This window comes from Pteropus medius, unplaced genomic scaffold, assembly GCF_902729225.1.
Source record: "Pteropus medius unplaced genomic scaffold, Ma_sr-lr_union100, whole genome shotgun sequence".
In the NCBI taxonomy this organism is placed as follows: domain Eukaryota; kingdom Metazoa; phylum Chordata; class Mammalia; order Chiroptera; family Pteropodidae; genus Pteropus; species Pteropus medius.
Genome location: NW_024342474.1, coordinates 11,391,702 through 11,415,143, shown reverse-complemented (window position 1 = coordinate 11,415,143; position 23,442 = coordinate 11,391,702). Strand labels below are relative to the sequence as shown.

Genomic DNA, 23,442 nt, shown 5'->3' with positions numbered 1-23,442 from the left:
CTACTTTATTGCTGACATTTTGCTGTCTTGTTTGAAGTTGATAGAGAAGGTGATAGATAAATTAATCTACCAATTAGAATTCAATACAAAATTTGCTGTGACACATATAAACTAATTCATATGGGTAAGAGAAAACTTCCTGGAGGAGGATGGCTCAAGGTGAATTTTTAAGGATGAGTATGCAATAACCAGATACAGAGGGGCCTGTGTATGTAAAGACACCCAGTATGAAACCCTGCATAATGTGTTTGAGGAATTATAAATATTATGGAATAGCTGAAGGTAAGGTGATGGTCTTTGTGCTGAGCTAATTCAGGTGACAACATCCAGTACACCTTGGGAGTCATTTCAAAGGACTTATTTTTATCTTCTCTTTAGCTTGGACATCCTACTTGTCACTGAGGAAGGTGGTAAGTGAAATTGAGATAAGGAAAACAAGACCTCCTTCATTGTTTTCAGTGAATGTTCAATGACTATTCATTTAAACCAGTAACTTATAATTCGGTGTCACATATTTAAAGTGATTCATATTGAACCAGGCTGAAATCACTTTTGCCCTTCATGTCCTGAATAATCCTCTTTCTTGTGTCATTGTTAGGTCAACTTTGACTCTCGTTGCTTAAGATTTGGTCTTTCTATCGCATTCCTACCTTTGCTCCCTGTTTCATGTAATGAAAGCTGCCACCTGTACACTACTCGGGCTGTTCTCTTTAGCAGAAGAAGGAAAAGAGTTCAATTTTTTAAAAAGACAATAAGCAACTGAAACGTTCACCATAATTTAATGCATTTTTGTGTGCGCCAGAGTGGGTGCTCAAAGCAATGCTTAACTCCGTCATTGGACACAAACATAGAATCAGAGTTTTAGAGCTAGAGAACCTTAGAAAAATATTTTTTTACTCTGATCTTTGACAAATGAAAAAGCTGAAGGAAATAACATGTAAATGAATTGCTGTGGATCTGAGAAAATTACTCTCTCATGTACTAGAAAGTGTGAAACTTTTATATTATCAATACTATATTTCATGTATCAAATCTTATAAATGGTATAGTAGAAGGGAACTTTCTGTTAAAAATGTGTAACTTGCAAAGGTTTGTTATCTTAAATGTGATTTAAAAATAATATTTCTATTAGTTTGATTGGGCTGCCATAACGAAGTACAGAGTAGGTGCTTAAACAATAGAAATTTATTTTCTCACAGTTCCAGAGACTAGAAATCTGAGCTCAAGGTGTTGGCAGGGTTAGTTTTTTTCTGAGACCTCTCTTCTTGGCTTGTGGAAGGCCATCTTCTCCCCATGTCATCACATGGTCTTCTCTCTGTGTGTCCTAATCTCCTCTTATAAAGACACAGGTCATATTGGATCAGGGCTCACTGTAATGAGCTCACTTAATCTTAATAACCTCTTTGAAGATCTTTTCTCCAAATACAGTCACATTCAGAGGTACTGGGGGTTAGGACTTCAACATACGAATTTGAGAAGGACGCAATTCAGTCCACAATAATACTTATGCCATATACGGTTTTTAAATGCTTTATTAACATTAACTAGTATTCTTAGCTAATGGTATAGTCGGGTCACCGGGCAAATGAAACATTTCTGAGACCACACAAAAGAGTACAGTGTGGAGACTAGAACTAGTTGTATCCTCTCCCATGAGCAGCACAGGACACCCTAATGGCTTTCACTGCTGCTGCTCAGCCTCTGCACTGTAAGAGGGTAGGTGAAGGCAAAACACCAAAGGAAATTCTAGAGCAACAGCAGTCACACAGTACTCAGGAAGCTGCAGGTAGAATGGTAGCGCATGAATTCTCGACCTGGAACAGCAGTGCTGCACAACCCAGATGGTTCACATTTTCTTTACTTAAGAGGAAAATACATACTTTTAAGAAACAATTACCCTACGTTGAACCCCAGCCCAGATATCTGCAGTCTCATCAGAAAACTTGATATTAGGTGGTTGTTTTGTTAGCTATTCTGTCACTTAAGATCTTTTAATCCATTTTAACGACTCAAAGATGAAGGTTACACTTGTATATTTACTTATGGCTTAACAGGACGGTAGTTAACTTGCTTTGCTTTTAAGAAGCACAAACAGTATAGATTTAAATGATGGTTTGGCAATAAACATAAATGTACAGTAAAAAAGCCAGTCTTTTAAGAGCAAAGCCAACAGTTATTTTAGTTCATCGAAATGCATTTCACAGCCACTATAATATGTCTGGCACGAATTCCAAACACATCCAGCAGCTCACTGGGCTGCCCACTGGCATTTCTAGTTGAGGTTCCAGGATGTTGGGCTCCACGGAAACAGCTGTACAGACTGCCTCTCTGATGCCACCTTCTGGGTGGTGATCCTCCATTGTGATAATCAAGCCACCTGTGGATTTCGCATCAGAGATGATGGCGGCAGCATGGAGAGATTTAACCATAAATAGGTCAATGACCCAGGTAGAAATATCTTGCTTGGAAAGATCCTCAGCAGCTGCTAACATTTCATGCAAAGTAGCTCCAACTCCAATAACTGTGACCTTGCTGTTAACACTGTGGCAGACAAACTTCACCTGTCCAGTCTCAAAACTTTCTTGTGCAGCGTAAATAATGACAGTTTCTGGTTGGCTGGTCCAATGTAGCGCAATTCCTTAATATTGGCCATCAAGAACATAGCATGCTCCGTGGAGACGGTGTCACTTGGTTAGAAAATGGTGCAGTTAGGAGAGGCTTGGAAGATGGCCAGAGCCTCCAGGGCCATCTGGGAGGGGCCGTCTTCACCAACAGATCACCCTCAGTGGCACCTAATAAGGTCGATGTTGGTTTGAGCGATGGCTCTCACCTGGATCTAATCAAATGCTCGGGTCAAAAAGGCAATGAAGTTGCTAACAAAAGCAACGGTCCCACGGTGGGTGGTGCATCCCAGAGCCATGCCCACCATGTTTTGGTCAGCCATAAAAACATTCGATGAAGGGTGCTCCTTCTCGAATACCTCAAGAAGTGGAGTTAGTGGTGTCACTGTCACAAATGACTACCATTTGCATGGCCCAGCTTAGCCAGAGCCAAACCACATGCTTTCTGAGTAGCTAACTTGTCACCAACTTTGTAAGCAGGTGGAGAGGTCATCTCTATGTCCATGATGTTGATTTGAGTCCAGTCTTCAATAAGGGATTTTGGTTGGAGATTCCCATTGGTCTGTATCTAGCTCTAGATTGGTTTGATAATTGCATCTGCTTTTTCTTTTGGCACTGGCTCCATGACAATTTTCTGCGTTCTCAACGTTTGGAATGCCCCAGCCCTTGCAGGCCTTGGTGACTGCAGCAGTGGGCTTGCTCTTCACTTGAATTGCTTGGCAGAACACCTGGCACAGTGCCTCACCTCGTAGCCATCCACCACTTAAGTATTCCACCCAAAGGCTTCGCAGTGCTTCTGATAGATGTCTGTGCAGTGGTCAACGGGAGGGCGCCGCCGTGGCCCAGGCAGTTCACATGGAAGGTGGCCACGAGGTCATCCAGACTGCAGTGTGAACTGAAGGCCAGCGCCTCCCAGAATGAGTCTTCCGAAGACTCATTATCTCCCATGAGGCAGCACACCCGGTAGCTGGCCTTGTCAAAGTACTTGCCGGGGTACGCTATCCCGCACGCCACCCCCAGTTCTTGTCGAAGTTATCAGGTTGCCACATCAACAAACGACGGTCTCTTGGAGAGGATGAATCGGTTGTTGTCTGGGTTCTCTGGGTCAGCCCGTAGAACAGCAGCGACATGATCTTGCAGCAGTGCTGCATGATGTGGGGTGGCTCACTGCCCCATTGCCGTTGGGGCTGCCGCTGCGGGTTATGCCAAAAATATTTTCGTGTAGGGACAAGTTTATAAAAGTATTAGGTATATCTATAAGAAAATAGAATTTATATGTAACAGATAATAGAATTTAACATATTTTACACTCATTTATTTAGGAATGTACTTGCAAGAATGAAGCAGGACTAGACGGAATGTTGAAGGGAAGTTAAGAGAGGGAACAGATGAACGATGATGGACATAAACAGAGAAAAAGAGAATGCAGAATAAAGAAGACAGAAGATTTAAAAAAAGGTAAGACTTCAAAAAGTGACCAGGAAATAGAGCAACTTTGTTTGTACGTTTGTGTCTGTGTTTTTCTAATAGTGCCGTTGAAATTGTTCCATGTGGTTCAATTTATTCTATTAATAAAATCTGATGATTTAAGACATTAGAAATAGGGAATGGAAAAATATTATATTTTCTCAGCCAAACCAAACCCTCCCCTGGACTCTTATTTTCTGAAGTTGGCCCCCTACAGACATTACTTTTGCCAACTGCTAGTACCACAGAAACACTAAAACCTCAGGTTAAAAATGATTTTAAATCAAAGAAAATTCAAATTTTAAAACTAAATATCTTTTTGAATTATCATATAGGTGTAGACTACTTAACATTAACTCGACCAAAAAAAAAATTTTAAGTGCTGGGAAGACTGATTAAAAGTTCTAGAAAAAAAGCAAAAAATAAGCACATCTCTTCATCTAAGTTTTGTACTCAAAGACCCCCACCCCATAAGATAGAAATAACATGTGAGGTGCATTTTTAGGCTGACACACATTTTTATTATTTTGCAAAAAACTTCTAAATAATAGAAATATTCATAAAATAGCTTATGCGAATACCGTGTAATTAATCCATGAATGATTTAGTTCTACTCAGGCATTTAGAAGGTAAATATAATCCATTTCCATGTATTTAAAAATTTCAGCCAAAAATATTTAACTATATAACTTTATAGCATACAGAAAAAAATACACATAAAAGTGAAAAATGTGTTTTGCAATGAGCCTGCCACTGATATGATATGAGTGTGCAATTAAATGGGCCATGTGGGAGAGAGGAAAGATTGGCTGGGTGGGTGCCAGTGATATCCTTTGACACTTCCCAGTCTCATGCGTTCCTGCTCAGGCCAGAGAGGTAGAAAACAGAACAGATTTTGCTTTCAATATGGGGTTCAGAAGGATGGGGGCATAGAACACACATTTGATCTGCTGTTAAATATTTCACCTCACAGCTGAACGCTAAATTGCAGAAAAGAATTAGATTACTTTTAAATATTTTTTTTCATTTTTTTTCTTATTTTCTTATGCTGAACTTCACAGTGGCATTTTATGATGGTGTAGTGTAAAGAGTACTAGCTTGAAAGGCAACGAATCTGACCAGGTGTGGCTACTATGTGACCATGGGCTAGTCATTCATCCATTGTAGGCTTCTGTTTCCTTTTTTAGAAAATGAAATGATTGGTCTAGATGGAGATTGTATTGAGTGGCCATAGAGTAAATCTGGTGTGCAGATGTGTTTTTGGTTTTCACAATATTATAAATTGTGTTAACTAGTAACTAATATCAAAAAAGCAGGAGAGTTCACTAAAATATAAATTTCCAGCTTCTCTTGAAAAACTGGAATGTCTTGTAACTCATGCCCCACAGTCTTGCAACTCAGCAATACACTGGTACTGAGCGCAGTAGCCCTCTTTGGATCTAACTGGGAGTGTTCTCTTAGGTTGTCCCACTGCCAGCCACAGGCCCCATTCAACTTGCTATATTTATTTACCTTACCTGCCCGACTTTTTTAGACATTTTAGTTTTTCATCTCCTGCCTAGAGCAATGATTTCTAAGTCTTACAGAGTCATAAGAGGAAACTCATGAGGAATCAAGAGACCATGGATAGGGGCCAACCTCACTCCGTGCCCCACTCTCAAAGAGTTCAATTTTTGCTTCATATATTAGGATATAAAACAACGCTGGGGTACATACTTTTAGTTAATCTTCTAAAATCTCTTCTGTCCTTCCATAGTAATTGAATATTAGCAGGACACATGAATGTTTAGCATAAATACTAAAACGCTCAGACTCCTTTGTGTCTAGGTATAGTCATGTGACTGATTTTTGGACAATGAGATGAGAGTAGAAGTGATGTGTGCAATATTCAGGTTGTGCCTGAAATAGGAATTTGGTGATGAGCAATCTTGACCATGTGGATAAAGTATCAATTAGTAATGACTGGGTAACATGATTGAAGAGTCCTGGATCCCTAGATGACCTTAGTATTCCTACTAGCAACGTCTGCCTACTTCTGTAGTGTTGCAGAAGAGAAAAATTTACTTTCACTTATTAAGCCAATGTTAACTTGGGTCTCTATTACACACATCTAAAACTCTATCTGAATTAAAATAATCTTTTAGGTACTTTCAAACTCCAAGATTCTCTAATTATTTTATCCCTGGTTGATTTTGAATTTGAACATGTTTGAATAATTTTGACTGAAAAAAGGCAAATTGTTTTAAACTTTTTGAATTACTTCCTCGAATTCTTTTTTTTACTAAGGGGAACTTAAATACATTTATTTTCAGCCATAATGATTTTTTGCAAAAGCATTATGTAAAAATGCCAGTGACCTAATGTATATGGAACAAGGAGTATATATTGTTTCCTTCTCAATGATCAAATGTTACAGACACACTTCACAGTTCCATTTCATCCAGAGAATGGACTTGCCCCCAAGGGAGTGGAGTCAAATGTGCAAAATAAATGATGCAAGTTTTCTCTGTTTAACTACGCAGATGGCTTGAGTAGGAAAAAGATAAAGTTACTAAGCTGCACAAGAGAGGTCTTTAAGGTAGGTTGTTTCAGGCTCAATTTAAAATTGGCGATGATGGTCCCTAAAACTTGGACGGCCGTAACTTTTGTTACAAATAAACAGAAGATTTCATTTTTTGAAGTCTGAGGAAACAGAAAATTTCTGTGGCAATAATCTTGTTTTTTATATATTTAATTTTTTTTTTTTTATATATTGTACCTGAGTGTAGATTACTATTGTAGCTCATAGTTTTAAATATATGTAACTGCCTAACAAAATTCATGGATTGTTCAAGATAAAAAACTCCAAGACGAACCAGCCTTGGATGTTATTCAAGGGGTGCCCTGGAAATGATATTTTTAGTGAGTTTAATATCCATCTGTACTCTCCACCAAATCTGTTCTATAATATTTATGAGATCCTGGGAAATTTTCAAATCTCAAAATTTGAAACTAAGAGCAGCCACCAATAGAGATGATAAAGTTAGAGCTGATTATGATGAGACTCATGCTTAATCTCTGGAAAATAAAATTCTTTCTTTATGATGTTTACAGGATACATTTGAAGTGATATAAGTATCTCACAATAATAAATTACTCCTTGAGCATCAACAAATCTTTCAGACCAATAAACTATCATAAAGGAAGTTATAGCTATTTTGCATTAATAATCTAATTCAGCTTTCAAATGTTCCCCATTTGCTCATTTTGAAATTTTGCTTAATATAATGCAAGGAAGCATTCTCACAATAATTGGACAGGGCAAAACATTCATTTTTTAAGGTGAATTATTGAAAAACACATCATTACTTGTATAGAATTAAAAAAGGAACCTGTTTTCATATCAGAATATTTGGAGCTAGGAGTTATTTTAAAGTCATTAAATAATATCTTTGTGCCCAATGGCCAGAAAGACATGTTAGGTTCCTTTTATTTGGTTGAATTTCAGAACTGAGTATGTAATCTCGAGATTTATTGAAGAAAACCTTAACATTTCTTCCTAATTTGCTGAATCGGAAAATGAAATAATCAATGGGAAATCAGTTTCTCTCAAGAAAGTTTATAAATAGATTGTTGGGTTCTTGAATTTCATTCTGAAATAAATGTATTTAACTGTGAAATCTCTGTTCTTATAATATGTAGCAGTGATCTAGAGTCATTTGGTCTTGGATGTTTACATGTTATCATGCTAACATCTTGAAAATTCTATTATATTTTTATACATATGAATATGAAAGACCCTTCTTATACTAAATCAACATAGATTTGGATTTTGGTTTGCTACTTATTTTTAACTTCAATAAATTCTTTCGCTTCCTCATGCCTCAGTTTCCCCACCAAAACAATGGATATATATATATCCATATATATATCCATATGTATATATAAAGTATATATATACTTTATGGATATATAAAATGTATATATATCCATATGCATATATATATCCATATATATCCATATATCCATATGGATATATATATGCATATGGATATATACATTTTATATATCCATATATATCCATATGGAGATATATATGCATATGGATATATATACATTTTATATATCCATAAAGTGTATATATATATTTTATAAATATATATATTTATATATATAAAGTGTGTATATATGTCCATATATATATATATATCCGTATATATACACTTTTTAAATTACTGCCTGGGCTGTTGTGATGAGAAAATCAGGGTCATCTTACATCAAAATTTTCTTCAAATAACTGGGTGACTACTTTAAGCAAACATTGAAATAGATGCTCTTATTTATAAAATAAGATGCTCTATTCTGAATGTAATTAAGTATGATGCCTGTGGCAGCCACAAAAAAGAGCCTCTCAGAGCTCCTGTTGCAGAGGGCATAATTAACTCATGGTCCCAGCTGCTGCACTCTGAACCCACCACTGCATTTATGTGGAAGCCACACTTACCATGGGCTGCTTCGTCTGACTAAACATGATAGAAATACTAAGTCAGGGGCGTTCCTGGGGGAAAAAGGACTCCTCACATGAGAGTCCTCAAGGACTTCCCAGCAACCTTGCTGAACTTCTTTGAACAGTACTGCAGTCTAAGATGCTTCCTACCCAATCTTCCATCCTTCCCTCTTTTCTTCACTGGGATCAGACCTGCATCATGATTTGATAGTTTTCTGAGCCTCCTCTGGCTCCCTTCTTCATTTTCCCTCACAGGTATCTCTTCCAGTAAATTTCTTGCATGACCGATCCCATCTTGATGTCTGCTTTTACACAATCCCTTTCTGAAGAAGGATCTTTGTGAGCATTGCAATGTGAAAATTTTTAATGCTTTTGTAATTTTTTGTAAATTTCCTATCAATCTGTATTATTCATTTGTGTGGGGGATAAATAATAACCTACCTCATTCTGTATAACAACACAGATATGTCCAACTATTAAATTTATTATTTATGAATTATAGCAATGGTTTGTAAGAAACACATTTGATGCTTCTATGATACTATTTCAAAGGGAACTCGAGTAACTATTCGCTTAAGAGTAGTAAAAAAAAACATGCAAAGGAAACGTGCATGTGTAGCATAGTTTCAAGTCACCGTGACTATTTCTTTCTCTCATTTCTTCCCAACATCTATTGAAACAGTGACAGCAAAGCCCATGGAAAGTATTTTTAATTCTTTATAACAAAGACAATTATTAGACCAGCTCATATGAACAAAGTAAGGTGAAAATTTAAGGATAATTAAGGCACAAGTTCTGTTTTCACTGAATTACTTGAATAATTGTGACTGCTAGTTAAAAAAAAATACTTTCAGCCTTTTTTTATTCATAGATTTTAATATACTTAACAATGCTGTACTTAAATTTTAATATTTCTTATTTTTTTATTCATACCACAGGCATATTTTCTATTGCTTTTAATCATTCTTATAAAAATTGTATAATAATCTAACTAGATGATACTTCATGTCCAATATTCTATTAAATGTTTAGACTGCTTCTAAATTTTTACCGCTGAAAATCATGCTGCTTTGTGCAGTTTTATAAATCTTTCATATTTAGAATTGTTTGTTTAAGATAAATTCCTAAGGATATACTCATAAAGATTACATATTAACTAATTTGTTTCAAAAACATTTGGGTCAGTTTACACTTCCCATAGAAATTACATGAAGTTATTTCTTTCACCACATACTTGCTAAACTGCTAGCACTGTCTTCTCTTAGAAACAAAATCTCCAATCATTTTACATAGAAAGGAAGATATTTCACTGACATGTGCCCATATGTTTACTGTAGAGTCCTACTTACACTTTTGTGAACTGTTTGTCTTGTCCTTTACACATTTATATGTTGAGCATTTCTCTTGTTTGTATGTGTCTTTAGCTAATAAATTACTCTTGATCTATGGTATTGGCATCAAATATTTTCCCCCAACTGGTTAAATTCTCCTTTCTTTTCCTTTGTGTTTTACCATATTCATTTTTTCAACTAGCATTTATTGAACACTTATATTTTGTCAGGCTCAGTGCTGAGAACTGAGGATACAGAGATCAATTCCTGTTCAATTGTAGCTTGCACAGTATATCAGGAGAAATAGAAAATTAAAGAAGCAGTTATCAAAAAAATCTTATGTGCTAGATGAGGGAGCTAGGAACAGGAAGTTATTGGTGTTCTTTATAGGCCATTTAACTCAATTTAGAAGGATCGAGGAAATGCAATTGAATGAAGAGGAGGGAATGAGAATGGAGTAGGCAAATGAGACTGGAGAGAGCTGAAGGAGGGAGTTATCACAAGGATTCTGGGAGGTAATTTAATGGTTGTTTAGCAGGAGAGAAACATGATGAGACTTCTTATTCTGGCTGCTGTGTGGAGAATGGCCAAAGGGAAGTAAACCTGGAGATGGGACTGGTGGAATAACCCGAGCGAGAGTCAGTGATGGCCTGAATGGGTGCTGTGTCAGTGGACACATTCCAGAAATATTTAGGGTCTAAAATCCAAAGGACCTGAAATGGGATGTGGGCAGCAAAGGTAGATGGTGGATTCCTAGAGTTCTGACTTGTGTAACCAGTGTAACTAGTAACTGCCATTTTCTGCAGGAACAAGTTATCAGGAAGATGTCAGCTATAGATTTTTAAAAGCCATATTATTTGCATATTATAACTTTTTTGGCAATTCGTTATTATGTAAGATTAATTAATTCATTGTCACCATTAAGTAAATACTTTTAAATTCCCTTTGGTCTTAGTTAAATGGAGATTTGTGATTTGCTTTAGGAGAGAATTTCCAGTCATTCTAAATAACGAGAAGTAGCTTATCTATTGGAATTCCCCGGGGTTGATGAGATACAGTTGGGTCTAATTACATAATTCTAACAGCCCTAGAATGAGGTTCAAGTTTTAGTTGATTATAAAGACAAAGATATTTTAAAAGAACAGGCAATTACTTTTTAATCTCTAAGAAAAACACATAACTAAATGGTCCAGAGATGATTTAAAATGTTCCCAGTTTGAAATATCTTTATCATCTTTTGTACATAGTGACTCCCAGCAGGTAAATGGGTTTATGATCTATTCTAATACATCTTTAGAATTAGGTGAAAGGTGACGTATAGATGCATAAGATACTAATTTCTTTCCTAGAGGAGAGAAAGTTTCATTCCTAAGGGAATGTTTCCCTACATTTTCTAGATGGGGGAAAGTACATGCATAAAGCAAAGAACCTGGGTAATCCTCAAAAGTATGACTAATGAAATAAGATATAAATGATCTTGGCAAAAGGTCTTGGGACGCAAAACTTTTATTATAGTTATACACTAGTGTCTTTTGGGCTCACCTATAAGCATGAAAAAATTTATTTGCTAAATAGTAGGGAACATTTCTTGTACTTTATAACTTTCTTAATGGATCAGTTGGAAGCCGAATAAATTCCTGTTGGGAATATCATGTGCTCAGGTATACTAGACTCTTGAGCCTGTGTGCTTCCGAAACTGACCATGATAACTTTAAACCGCAACAGTGTTAAAATAGCTCTCTCTCTCTCTCTCTTTCATCATGTGGTCTGCTAGTTTAATTTTTGTTCACAAACTGCCACACCAAATAATAATCTGTTATTACTTTGGTTTAATATTTCATCTGTGCTTTTATAAAAGCAAACAAATGGTTTTAAAAATGGCATAGAGCATGCCAGTGAGTGTGGGTGAGCATCAGGTCCTATTGCCTAACCATAGCCGGCAATGAAACATTTTTCGAAAATATTATTTGGTCTATCCTTTCAAAATGAGAGGAAACTCACATACAAAGCATTTGTTTTCTATCATGTAGACAGCTCAAATGGCCAGCTGGCTAAAGTAATTACATGACTTGAACTTCCAATTTGAAGGCTGCTCAGTTAAACCAGAAATCATGTCTCAAAGATAGGGAATTTAGAGTCGTATTTATTAATTTTGATTCATATATAATATACACACAGATGTATGTATATAATATCAGCTAATATTCTGAACTCTAAGGCTCTTTGAATTAAAGCTCCTAGTTTGCTTTCTGTTAACTCTGTTCCATAGCAACAACGGGTTTTCCCAGTTTCTTCAGTTTAGCTCAGTTCAGTAGGCAATAGGTAATAAGCCATAGGCAAGTCATTATGCACGATGTTATGAGATATTCTAATGTGGTTCAAAATGGGCTTCTGACTTTTAGAAGAACAAAGTTTTCCCTTAGTTTTTCCTTGGTGATAAGGCAGTCGTGAATAGCACCACTACTTCTTGATCCAAATGATTTGTTCAGTGTGTTTCAGGGATTGGGGTTGGATGGTGGGGAGGAAACTTGTCTCATGTGCAACTGGTTCCTGTTGGATTAGTTTTCAATTTAGCAATGCAACTGATTTTAATCTTTCTTTGAATTTTGCAACTTTATATTATTTCATGGCTTAAACTGAAAACAGCACACTATTTTGATGACTTTTCGGGAAGTGATGGAAAACTTGGAGGAGCCCAATCTCACCAACTTCCAATTAGAATCCTGGTAATCAACATCGAATATTTGAAGTTTCTAAATTTTAGTATGTGCATCCAAACAATTACCTTCTCAATATTTATGTATATGATTTCATAATACTGTGAACTGTAAATACTATGGAAAGGGAGCTTTTTGCTTATAAGGTAGTTTAGATAGGAAATGGATATACTGTTGAGAAATAGAAACTCGAAATGATTGATTGTGTACTTAAGAGCTTACCAGACAAAGACAGGCAAGATGAAATCCTCTTTATATGAATACTGACCAGAATTCCAGTTCCCAGGAGAAAGGATCTTTGGGGTATATGAAGGACAAAATGTTTTTTTTCATGTTTTTGGATTAATAAAATTTTGCAACACATGACATTTAATTTTGGCATTTCCTCACCTTGCTTTCTATGCTTCTCTTCTGCCATCTAGCCTCAATCCTAATACTTCAATATTACGCTAAGTACTCCAACCACATGCTATTAATATCTGATTCACTCTCCCCCATCTTTCCACATGCCATGGTTACCTGCCTCCCCTAATCCAGTAAAAACTCCCAATCCTGAGTGCAGTTGACTTCAGCCCAGCATTAAGGGGAAAGTAATAGAGTCAAGCAAATCATACTAATATCTATGGCAAATAGTCATATAACCTCCAGTATGGTATTTACATATTAAAAAGAAGATGCTTTTCTAACCTAAATGAATCTAAGATTAATGTCATTCTGATGAGAAAAAAAAGTTAGGTTGGTGCCCCTAAATTGGTTTTATTTTCCAGTTTTCATTTTCTTCACCTTCATTTGAAGTATTTAAGAACTACAGATTTTTCTCATAATGGCTCCCAGAGCAATAGGAGTGGGTGATTCTGGTTTAGAAGGTAGGATGTGGGTGAGACAGTAATTTCTCTGTATGGGTGGAGTATATGGTATGTGTTTATAGGTATGAAAACTGTCTGATTATAGCAGAGTAAAGAGGAAAGCTGTTTGCTAAATCAGAAACACCTATAAATAGTTTCATTGAGTTTTTACACAAGTTATTTATATACTACAACATGCTTATAAAATAATAAAGCATGATACATTTGATTGGAGCTCAGACATGAAAACTGGCTCTTTGAAACTGTGTGTGAAATTTATTCATCATGTTTCATCAGGCAAGGGTGTTATGGGTCTCTCTTTCCTCTATTCATTTTATTATTATTTAATAATCTTTTAGTTACGTCGAATGGCCCAAATATAATGTCACATCACATCACAAGATCCACAAGTCTGTAAATATTACCTTAAGATTGAAGTTAGTTTAACAGCAATGGGACATACTGACCCTGACACTGACTTTAGTTTGCTGTAGAAGAATTTTCTTTCTGTGTGGTAGCAGCAAAGCCGACTCAACATTGTGTTTAAAAACTAGGCTCGAAGGAGAAAGACTAGAAATCAAGAGATGTGATGGATGGTTATAGAAGAATTGGCTAGAAACCACATTTCTTTCTATAAAACTTCTCACAGTATGTAGGTTTTTCTTGGCTTGGAGAAGGAGATTTTGTATGCAGTAGCACCCAATGCTTTTTGATAATGATAATGGGAAAATCGTAAGGTTCAACTGCATTTTAAAAGCATTCTGTGAGTGTTTAAGATTGCTAACATTTTTTCCTAACAAAACACATGACAAATATTAAAAAAAAATAGAATGAATCTATATAGAGAACTCCCTATATATTAGAACTCCCTATATATTAGCTTTAATCATAGGTAGTGTAGTAAGATAAATGTCTTCTATTAAATTCTTTTTTTGCGCTTCCTCAGGGCCTGAAAATCTACTATTAAAAATTATAGTTTTGAGTTAAGTTGTTTGGTTATTCCTTCAATCTTCTTTCAAGAACTAAATGCATCTAAATGGAATTTGTGAGCAGTCATGCCTTTAAGGAGCGCATCTAAAATCATTTATGCATTAAATCAGCAAAAAGGTATTGAATGCCTCCTGTGTGGCAGGTATACCACCAGCACTGAGGATAGACAGGTGAGTAAGGTAAGGTTCCTGCTCTCAAGGTATGCACAATTTTTTAAATTCTTAGATTTAGCTGCTCTAAGCTCATGCATTTCCAGTGTCAATGGTATGAAATTTCTTTGATGGTCTATCAGCCTTTCTAGCTCAATGTATCTGTGATAAAACATATTATCTTTTCTCACAAATTGGCCATACTTTCTACCTTTTTTAATTCCATCAATGGTACCACCATTTTCCCAGGCAATGAAACTTTTTTTGGTAATTCAATACTAGTCTTTCTCTTCTTGAAACTCCACTTCGTTAAAGTCAAAATCATACTACATTAGTATTCAATTATTCTCTAAATTATTCAATGCATAATCAGTTTAATTCCCAGCTATGTTATAAAATGCTTAAGGGGAAAGATCACTTTGGACCTCTTTTATATCCTCTAGACCAGAGATTCTTCAAATGTGGATCCTGATAACAAACTGTGTAGATAGATATAATTAAGCTAAAGTTTGAGGATCACTGCACTAGACCATTGTGTCTTAAATTTTAATGTGCTTTCAAATCACTTGGGGATTATGTTAAAACAAAGATTCAGTTTAGTTGGTTGGAGAGTCTGTATTTTTAACAAGCTTGCAGACAATTCTGATGCATTGAGGGATAGTCTGAAGATTAAAGAAAGAAAACTTTTAGTCCCAACTACAGAGTTAGGTCCATGGGAAGTATTCAACAAATATTTAGTTATTTCAGTCAAGACCACCTTTGTGTGAATGAAGTTTACACATAGATTGAATAAGTGTGTCCATAGCTAGAGAAAATAACATTAAGAAGATGAGGAGAGCAAAAGAAGATAAAATTTGCTCATGTAACAATTTTAACCAAAGGTATACCTGACCTCCCAACTTAACACATTTGTAAAGTCTTATTTTGTGTTCAATTTCTGTTATATCTTTTTCTATATATCCGTGTACACATAAGCAAATAAGCTAATCTTATTTTTTTAAAGTATATCTATAGGATTTATCTCAATGCCAGTCACTTAACTTGACATAAACTTGTCAAGTTGACTTCCCTTAAGCAGACCCTTCCTTTTTGGAACAGAAAAAAATTATCTTTCTTTGTATAATTTTTAAAGCATAGCACTAAAAATTATAAAAATTCTATAGTTTATGTTCTTGAAACAATTGAAAAATGTTCTAAATACTGCTCTTAGTGGAATTTGTAGTTGAATAGCAAATGGAAGGAAAGAAAATATATGTACATAGAGGAACAGGATTAATCAAAAATCATTTCAGGGATACATGAATGAAATAATGAACATCAGTGTCCTGGCCCTGATGAGTTTTGGTTTAAACTATGACAATAGTATCCCTGTTTTTCTGCTATTTCACACAAAACGCTGTCACGCCTGGTACATGGTGCATTCACCAAGCAGTCAAAAGCAATTAAATAAATGGTTTGGACAAAGTCAATTTTTATACTTTCCATGCGCTTTGAAAAAACAAGTTCAAATAAACCTCAAATGAGACTTAAATTTAATAATGAGTGGGTTTTATATTTCATGAAACTCTTAAGCACAGACAAGTAACACCTACAGCATGTTACCCTACATCTGTCTCAAAGTTGGAATAAATAGTTACTTAAATGATCCACTTTTGCCAAGATCTATAAATGTTATGACCTTCTTTGAAATTATGGCAAAAACAATGCTTTTATTACATTTTTTTTTTTAGTTATGAAGAGGAGAAAAGGACAAAAGTAACATGATTTCCCTTCAGTGACTCAGATTTGTGGAAGTCTCTCCAATAATTTCACTTCTAACTGTGGCGGAACTTGTTCACAATGGCACAGATGAACATTCAGTTCAGGAACCAGTTGTATGCTTCAGAAAAAATAAATAAATAAGTGGACTAACTCGCACCCCAGATCGAATCAGAATCGAATGCTTTCCGAGGTTTTAAAGTATCTGGACAATCTTCTGAATATTGTCCCTTCTTTTGGTCCTATCTTTTCACTTATTTCTATCCAAGAGGGGAGGAGAAAAAGTCTGAAATGTCATGAGAAAGTTATATTCAACTGAAGTTTATGTAAGAAGAACCAATGCTTTTTCTTGACTTCCATTCCAGTGTCGCATACTTAAGAGCTGGTCTTCTAAGAGTGCCAGCATTCCCCTGAACAAAAATAAGCAAACATCCAAGAACTTTCAATTCTCTTCCTCAAAAATTATGCTTCATTATCTTGGGATCTTGACAGAATAGAACACCGTTGAATTCTAAAAGGTTTTCATGTTTATCTGGATATGCAGCAATATGGAGGAATGTGTCCATTGGATTTACCTTTTTCCATTTGAATCCTATCCTGCAGAATTCCTGACAAATTTGAATTATAATCTGTAAAAAGAGGAGGTAATACAAAAAAATGTTCCTTTTATTCTCCCAGAATCCGCCAATCCACAGCCTAGTCTAGTTGCCTAATAAGGCTTACTCAAGAGAATTCTGCTACAAGGCATTGCTCCCATTGACATTGTCACTTTGTTGGAGGTCACTTTGAATGAGGGCATTGAAGGCCCCTGTGAAAACAGAGGCCTTACTGCTGTTTGTGTGAGAGACCCCAAATGACTTGAGACTGGAGAACTTTCTACAGTGGCCTTCACAAATCTTTGTACCCTCACCCTCACCCCACAGCTATTCCTTCCCATTTCTTCTTGCATATGACTTTAGCCCTTAACTCTTCCTTTTCACCTCTCTCAATAAATCTAGATTGTCCAAACAATGCCTCTTATTCCACAAGAACAATCCCTCTATTCTCATTTCTGCAACTAGCTGGACTTCAACCAACCCCCATCCTGCTAAGTCCAGCTGAACTTCGGCCAACCCCCTCCTGCTAAAACCATGCAAAATTTTCCACTATCCTTCTCCAAGTTAGAATGCTTCTTTCGAGCCTTCCTTCGGAGGCTTATGTTGATGGCTCTCTAGTTGAATTTCTTCCAATTTTGCTGCTGAGACGCAGGCAAGATTGGCCCCTTTGCTGCTCAGCCCAGGCCACTTCAAAGAGGAGTGAGCCTTTCTATGGACCAGAGACCAGTGCCCAGCTCTTTGGCTGTGAAGTGTTGCCTAAGCCTTTCTTTTTCTTCTTGATTGGCCTTGGTATACATCTCTTACTTTGATTTATGCTATGAATCGTGGTTCTCATGGTCATGGTGGGGCCATAGTGCCAAGGAGATTTTGTTAGTTTGTTCTGGCCACTTGGATTAACATCATAAAGCCAATAGCACTAAACATTGGGAGCTCTGGAGGATTTTAGCACTTCAGTGGCCACACTGAGGAACTTAGAATATGAATAAGACAACCCATCTGTATGGCGCCTTAGCATAAAAGTATTCAAAGATTTCAAATACTCAATGGTCAACAAGTTTTTAGCTGGTATGAAGACAAAAATTCTAAAAGATAGCAAAATTATAAAATTACTTATCATAAGGACTCTTTAGGAATACCTAATAAAAATGTGGAGGATATATAAGTCCAAACTTAAACTCTTTTTTTCCTTTTCTGCTCTATCTTTGGATTGGCTTTCCTTCTGACCTCCTGGGATCTCAACTATCTCCTTTCCTTTCTGTGCTCCGTTTCCTCATTTTTCTGCACCTTCTTTCAACCCCTTTCCATATCCTCTATTGCTTCTGCCTAAATACATCTCTCTCATTGGAGAATATTCCCTCATAATATCTTTTAATGTAGATGGAAATGGTCTTATAACTTTAAACTTTGTCAGATTGCCATAATGAAAGCTAAAGACTTTCTGATTTTTCCTAAGGAAAGATAGAAGATAGTTGAAGAATTTAAGCATTGTCTTAGGAATTTATAGTCTGGGAATCTGTGATCTCTCTCAATTAGCTCATCTCTGTGGGAACCAGAGATATTAGAACTTGGTTTGAAAAGCAGGATGGATGGACTACTAAAGTGATATTAAAAATGGGACACAATTTAATTGCAAATGTATATGAAAAATCTAAAAATAAGACAAGATCTATTAACAGCTACTCCTGATGTCTTTTCTGTCTAAATTGATTGGTCAAATATCTAGTTATATAAAGAGGATAAAATAGATCCATTCTTGATTTCAGAGACAGTGTAACTACCACCTTCTACAATGCTCTTTTCTCAGTAGGAATGAGGAACTGCCTAACCATCTTCTTTGTTGATGGTCTTAAACCTGAGGTAACAGATTTAGTTAGAAAACAGATCAGATGGCAGACTGCCTCTTCTCTGAGTTACAAGAGCTCAATCAGCATTTTGAAGGGACATTGGTTTGGGAAAAAATTACTATTAAGTTAATTAATAGTTCTTCATATTAAGCCATTAGATAAACCCAGGAACAAAAACAATGCTGTGGATGTTATAAGGAAAAGGGATGCTGGAGAAATTCTTGTTCTTTCTTAATTTGAAAGGTAATATCTAAAATGATGAAGGACCAATTTTGTGTGACAGAAGGTCTCCCCTTTGAGTAAATAGATTCTCTGGTTTGTTCATAGTTGCCCTTAAAAGAAAAAGGAGAACATAAATTTGATATTATAAACATAATTTTTATGCAATTGCAAAAAACCTAGGATGTTCCTTTTTTAGTTGATACCAGACATACACACTCTACTATAAACCCACCTTTCCATTATTTTTTCCTTGGAGTAACCAAAACATTTCAATGGTAAGAATCTCAGATGCTCACTAGTCAACATACTTTTCTGCATAGTGATTCTACTCTAGTGGATCTGATGGGATGAGATCTACTTTGCAAATGGGGTGCCACTCATAAATGTGGGCTGGATAACCTCTTTCTGGAACTCCATGGAAGAGAAGAATTATTTGATGTTGGTGCAGATTGATTTCCCAGTACCCGAGCCTTTGCCTGGGACAGACTCACATAGAGCCTCTGTTACTTAAAAAATGCCCTTCAAAAGCTCCTGTGTTTGGATTTCCCAATTACTGTAGACCTTTCTTTTTATTTTGTATATTAAAGGTCTAAAGACAAGCTTTAGTGGTTCTAACTTAATAGCACAATGGGGTTCACACATTTATCACTTGTAATAACTCTCCCTTTACCCTATAGCAAAAGCCTTTGTGTACAGTGGCAATAGCAGCAATGCTGAGGCTTCTATTGACTCAGTCCTAGGCTCACCATATAACCTTATGGTCCCTCATGACATTCAGACCTCACTCTTGATTGTAAACGTTCAATGTTTTTATGCTTCTAGACTGACCTTATATGAAATCCTTCTCTTCTCACTCACACATATTTCTGTATATTGCTGTAGCCCCTAAAGCACCTCTCCCCCAACTTTCTTCCTCTCCCAAAGAGAGAGAACTCATGACTGTCATACACTTATTCAGGAGTTTTCCTTGCCTCACTCCAATCTCCTTGAAACTCTTTTAGACAACTAAGATTTAAAACTGTTTATGGATAAAACATATTTGAGAACCTAAGAAGAAGGTTATCAATCTCAGTATGTGATTGCTACTCACTCAGACTTATTCAAATGTCATCTTCTCCTGGAGGCCAAATCTGTACAAGTGGCTGAAATTGTAGCACATATTATAGCCTGCTAGTTAAGTAGAAATAAGAAAGTAAAATATCAATGCAGATAGCAAATAGGCTTTTGGAGTTGTTCATAATTTTGGTATGCTTTGGAATCAATGAAGCTTTTTAACTGCATTTGGTATTCCAATTAAACATGGCAGTCACATAAAATTCCTGTTAGATGCCTTGTTTCTTCCAAAGGAATTGGCTATACTAAGGTTGTATCTCACAGTAAAAAGCAGACTCAAGAAGCAAAAGGTAATGCTTTAGCAGATTACTATGCTCAATGAACTGCTTTAACACCTCTAGGCTGTCCAACAAGTCCAAGAGTCAAAGCCAAAACTAACTCCTAACTATTGGCATCAGGTCTTGAGTTAACTTTAGTATTAAGCATCTGATTCTGAAGAAGTGTGTTGCAAAAGATTAATTTTAAAAAAATTTTCCAGATAGCTATGATGGCACCAAGATAGTCTCTTGGTCTGCCCCAAGTTGTTGAAATGGACCTTATAAAAAAATGTTACATGATATGACCCACTATGAAAATGAAAATTTCAAAACCATCATAAATAAGCATTTGTGGGAATTCAATAACATTTCAGAGGATATCTTTGTTGCATTACCCATTTGTCAAACTCACCATCTTGAGAAAATTGTAAAGCTAGGACATGGACATAAGTCTAAATCTTTAGTGCTTTTTGAATATCTATCTACAAATGGATTTAATTCAGTTACTCATCTCATGTGATTATATATATGCTCTTCCTATATAGATGTCTTGTGTCTCTCTTTCCTTGTCTTCTAGTAGATCTTCATTGCCTTAAAGCTACTGCTTTGATAACAACAAAGAAACTTATAGACTGCATTTCCTACTTGGCAATACCCATCTATCTTTCTAGTGATAAATGTACCAACTGAGATTTGTAAAACTATTGGAAGAACTTTAGTTGCCAGGACAAAAGGCTTTGCCCTTAGTTCTAATGGTCATTAGGACCAGTCTAACAGAAACTCATAGACTATCCCCATATGAACTGATCACTGAATGCCCAACGTCTCCAGGGATCTCACCCCATATATTAACTGCTCTTTTATAGCCTAACATGGTGAAATACTATAGCAGATTATTGTAACATACACAATTTATAATCACCAGGTCCAAGCAGCTTTTACAAATGATAAATCACAGGAACTCCTGCATGCCTTTCAGCCTTGAATCTTAGATTACAAAAAATGACAACATAAGACTGTTCTCAGACTTCATTGGAAAAGACCTAAGTAATAAGCCTTTTCATACCTTTTGGAGTGTGTGGTGACATCAGTATCAACATCTGAACCAAACTTTGGGTGAGGGTCCTTCTGCCTCTGTAGGCAACACAACAGCCTTCCATTCAAAACACCACGGCACCAAAACCTCTGCTCTGCCATGCTACTTCAGACCCACCTTGAACTGACTGAAGTTATTTTCCTTTCTATGGTGAATGGGCATCTCAAAAATAGAAAATAAGTTGAATCACAGAAAATAAGTTCTATTTCCTTCCCACCTCAAGTTGTAGACTGAGATTCATTCATGTCTACTATATCAAGTTACCCAATGATTTAGTCACTGTGCAGGGCACCATCTTGCCCAGCCTATCCTCTTGAAAAATCTGCCTCAGACTGTAAAAACAGAACAATGGCCACAAAAGAGGATAGACCTGATAGTGTCTACTGTTTGAGACCTTAGATTCTGAAATGTCCTGTTTTACTTCCACTTCCTTTTCCCGACCTCCAAATTGACAATTGCTTTCTTGCCTCTTATATCTTTACTAGGCCCTTTCAGTTAGTGCACTCATCTGTTCTTTCTTGGACATCAGCAGTCTCCTTTTCCTCCTTAATGTCCTATTTCTCTTTTTTTGTAAGTCAAGTTATAAATTTATATGAAAAAACAAACAAATCAAACTTGTAGATACAGAGAACAGATTGGTGGTTGCCAGAGGCAAAAGGTGGAGGGTAGTAGCAAGGAATGTAGGGTGGTATGGGCAAAATGGGGGAAAGTAGTCAAAAGATACAACCTTCCAGTCATTAAATAAATGTCATAGTTAATAATACTGTATTTGAAAGTTGCTAAAGATGAAACATTAAAAGTTCTCATCATAAGAACAATTTTGTAACTATGTGTGGTGATAGGTGTTAACTAGACTTATTGTGGTGATCATTTTACAATATATAAATATGTAAATATTTATATACAATATATAAATATGTAAAATCATTATGTTGTACACCTGAAAATAATATAATGTTATACATCAATTATATCTCTATAAATATGTTATAAAAGTATTCTGACATATGTATGATGCATATGGACAGCTCCCTCCTAGATATGGCTTAGCCTAGGTGACTCCCAAACCTTGGTAGATAGAAATTAGAATTACTAGAGGAACTTTAAAAAAGTTAACAGATGTTAAGAATCTGTCCTAGACCTACTAAGTGAGAATTTGCTGGCCAGGAACAGACAAGGGTGGGAAAAGGCAGGTTAGGAAACTGTATGTTTAAAAGAAGTTCTCCAGCTGATTACAATGATGAGCAATGTATAGAACATATCAAATATATTAATTTTCTGATGCCGGATTATTTTAACTCCTAGACTATCTCTATCCAGATCCATTGGACCCTAAAGATATTCCAATCCCACCATTTGCTCTTTGCTCTACCATCAGTATGAACGGTTATTACAGAATACACAAATTGATTGAAAATGTGTTAAAAATTAGGGCATCAATACAGAGAAATTCCAGACAGCAGAACAACTTTAACATACCTCAGAAGAAACTTCTAATAGTTTTCTAGTGAATAAGATAAAAAAAGAAAAAAAATATCTAAACTATCAGTTCTTTATCTAATTCATACTATATATTGTTTGCAGAAATAATTAGCACAAAAGAAAATGACAAGAGTTGAAACTGCACATGGTAAAATGCAGTAGAGATGAAAATCTGGCTGAAGAATCATGTCTTGTTGCTCACATCGAAACATGAAAATGTTTACTGGGGAAAATTAGGTGTGACAGAAGTAATGAACACTTAAATAATACTGCTAATATCTAAATGGGCACGTGATAAAATTTATTATTGCCAAAAAATTGACAGAAGAATTCAATTTTTTGACTAAATTTAGGTATGAATAATTTGACCTGAGATTATTGGATTTGGTACAAATAATGGCTGTAAAAGAAAACTTGCAATTGCAGAAACTATAATTAGTAAAATTTTGATATGATGAACAAGGAAAA

The 23,442-nt window shown here is 35.8% G+C and overlaps 1 pseudogene; it reads right to left on the bottom strand.

Annotated features, from left to right (window-relative positions):
• Positions 1-2,161: 2,161 nt before the first annotated feature.
• On the bottom strand, positions 2,162-13,040 carry LOC120604868 (transketolase-like protein 1; annotated as a pseudogene).
• Between the last annotated feature and the right edge of the window lie 10,402 nt (positions 13,041-23,442).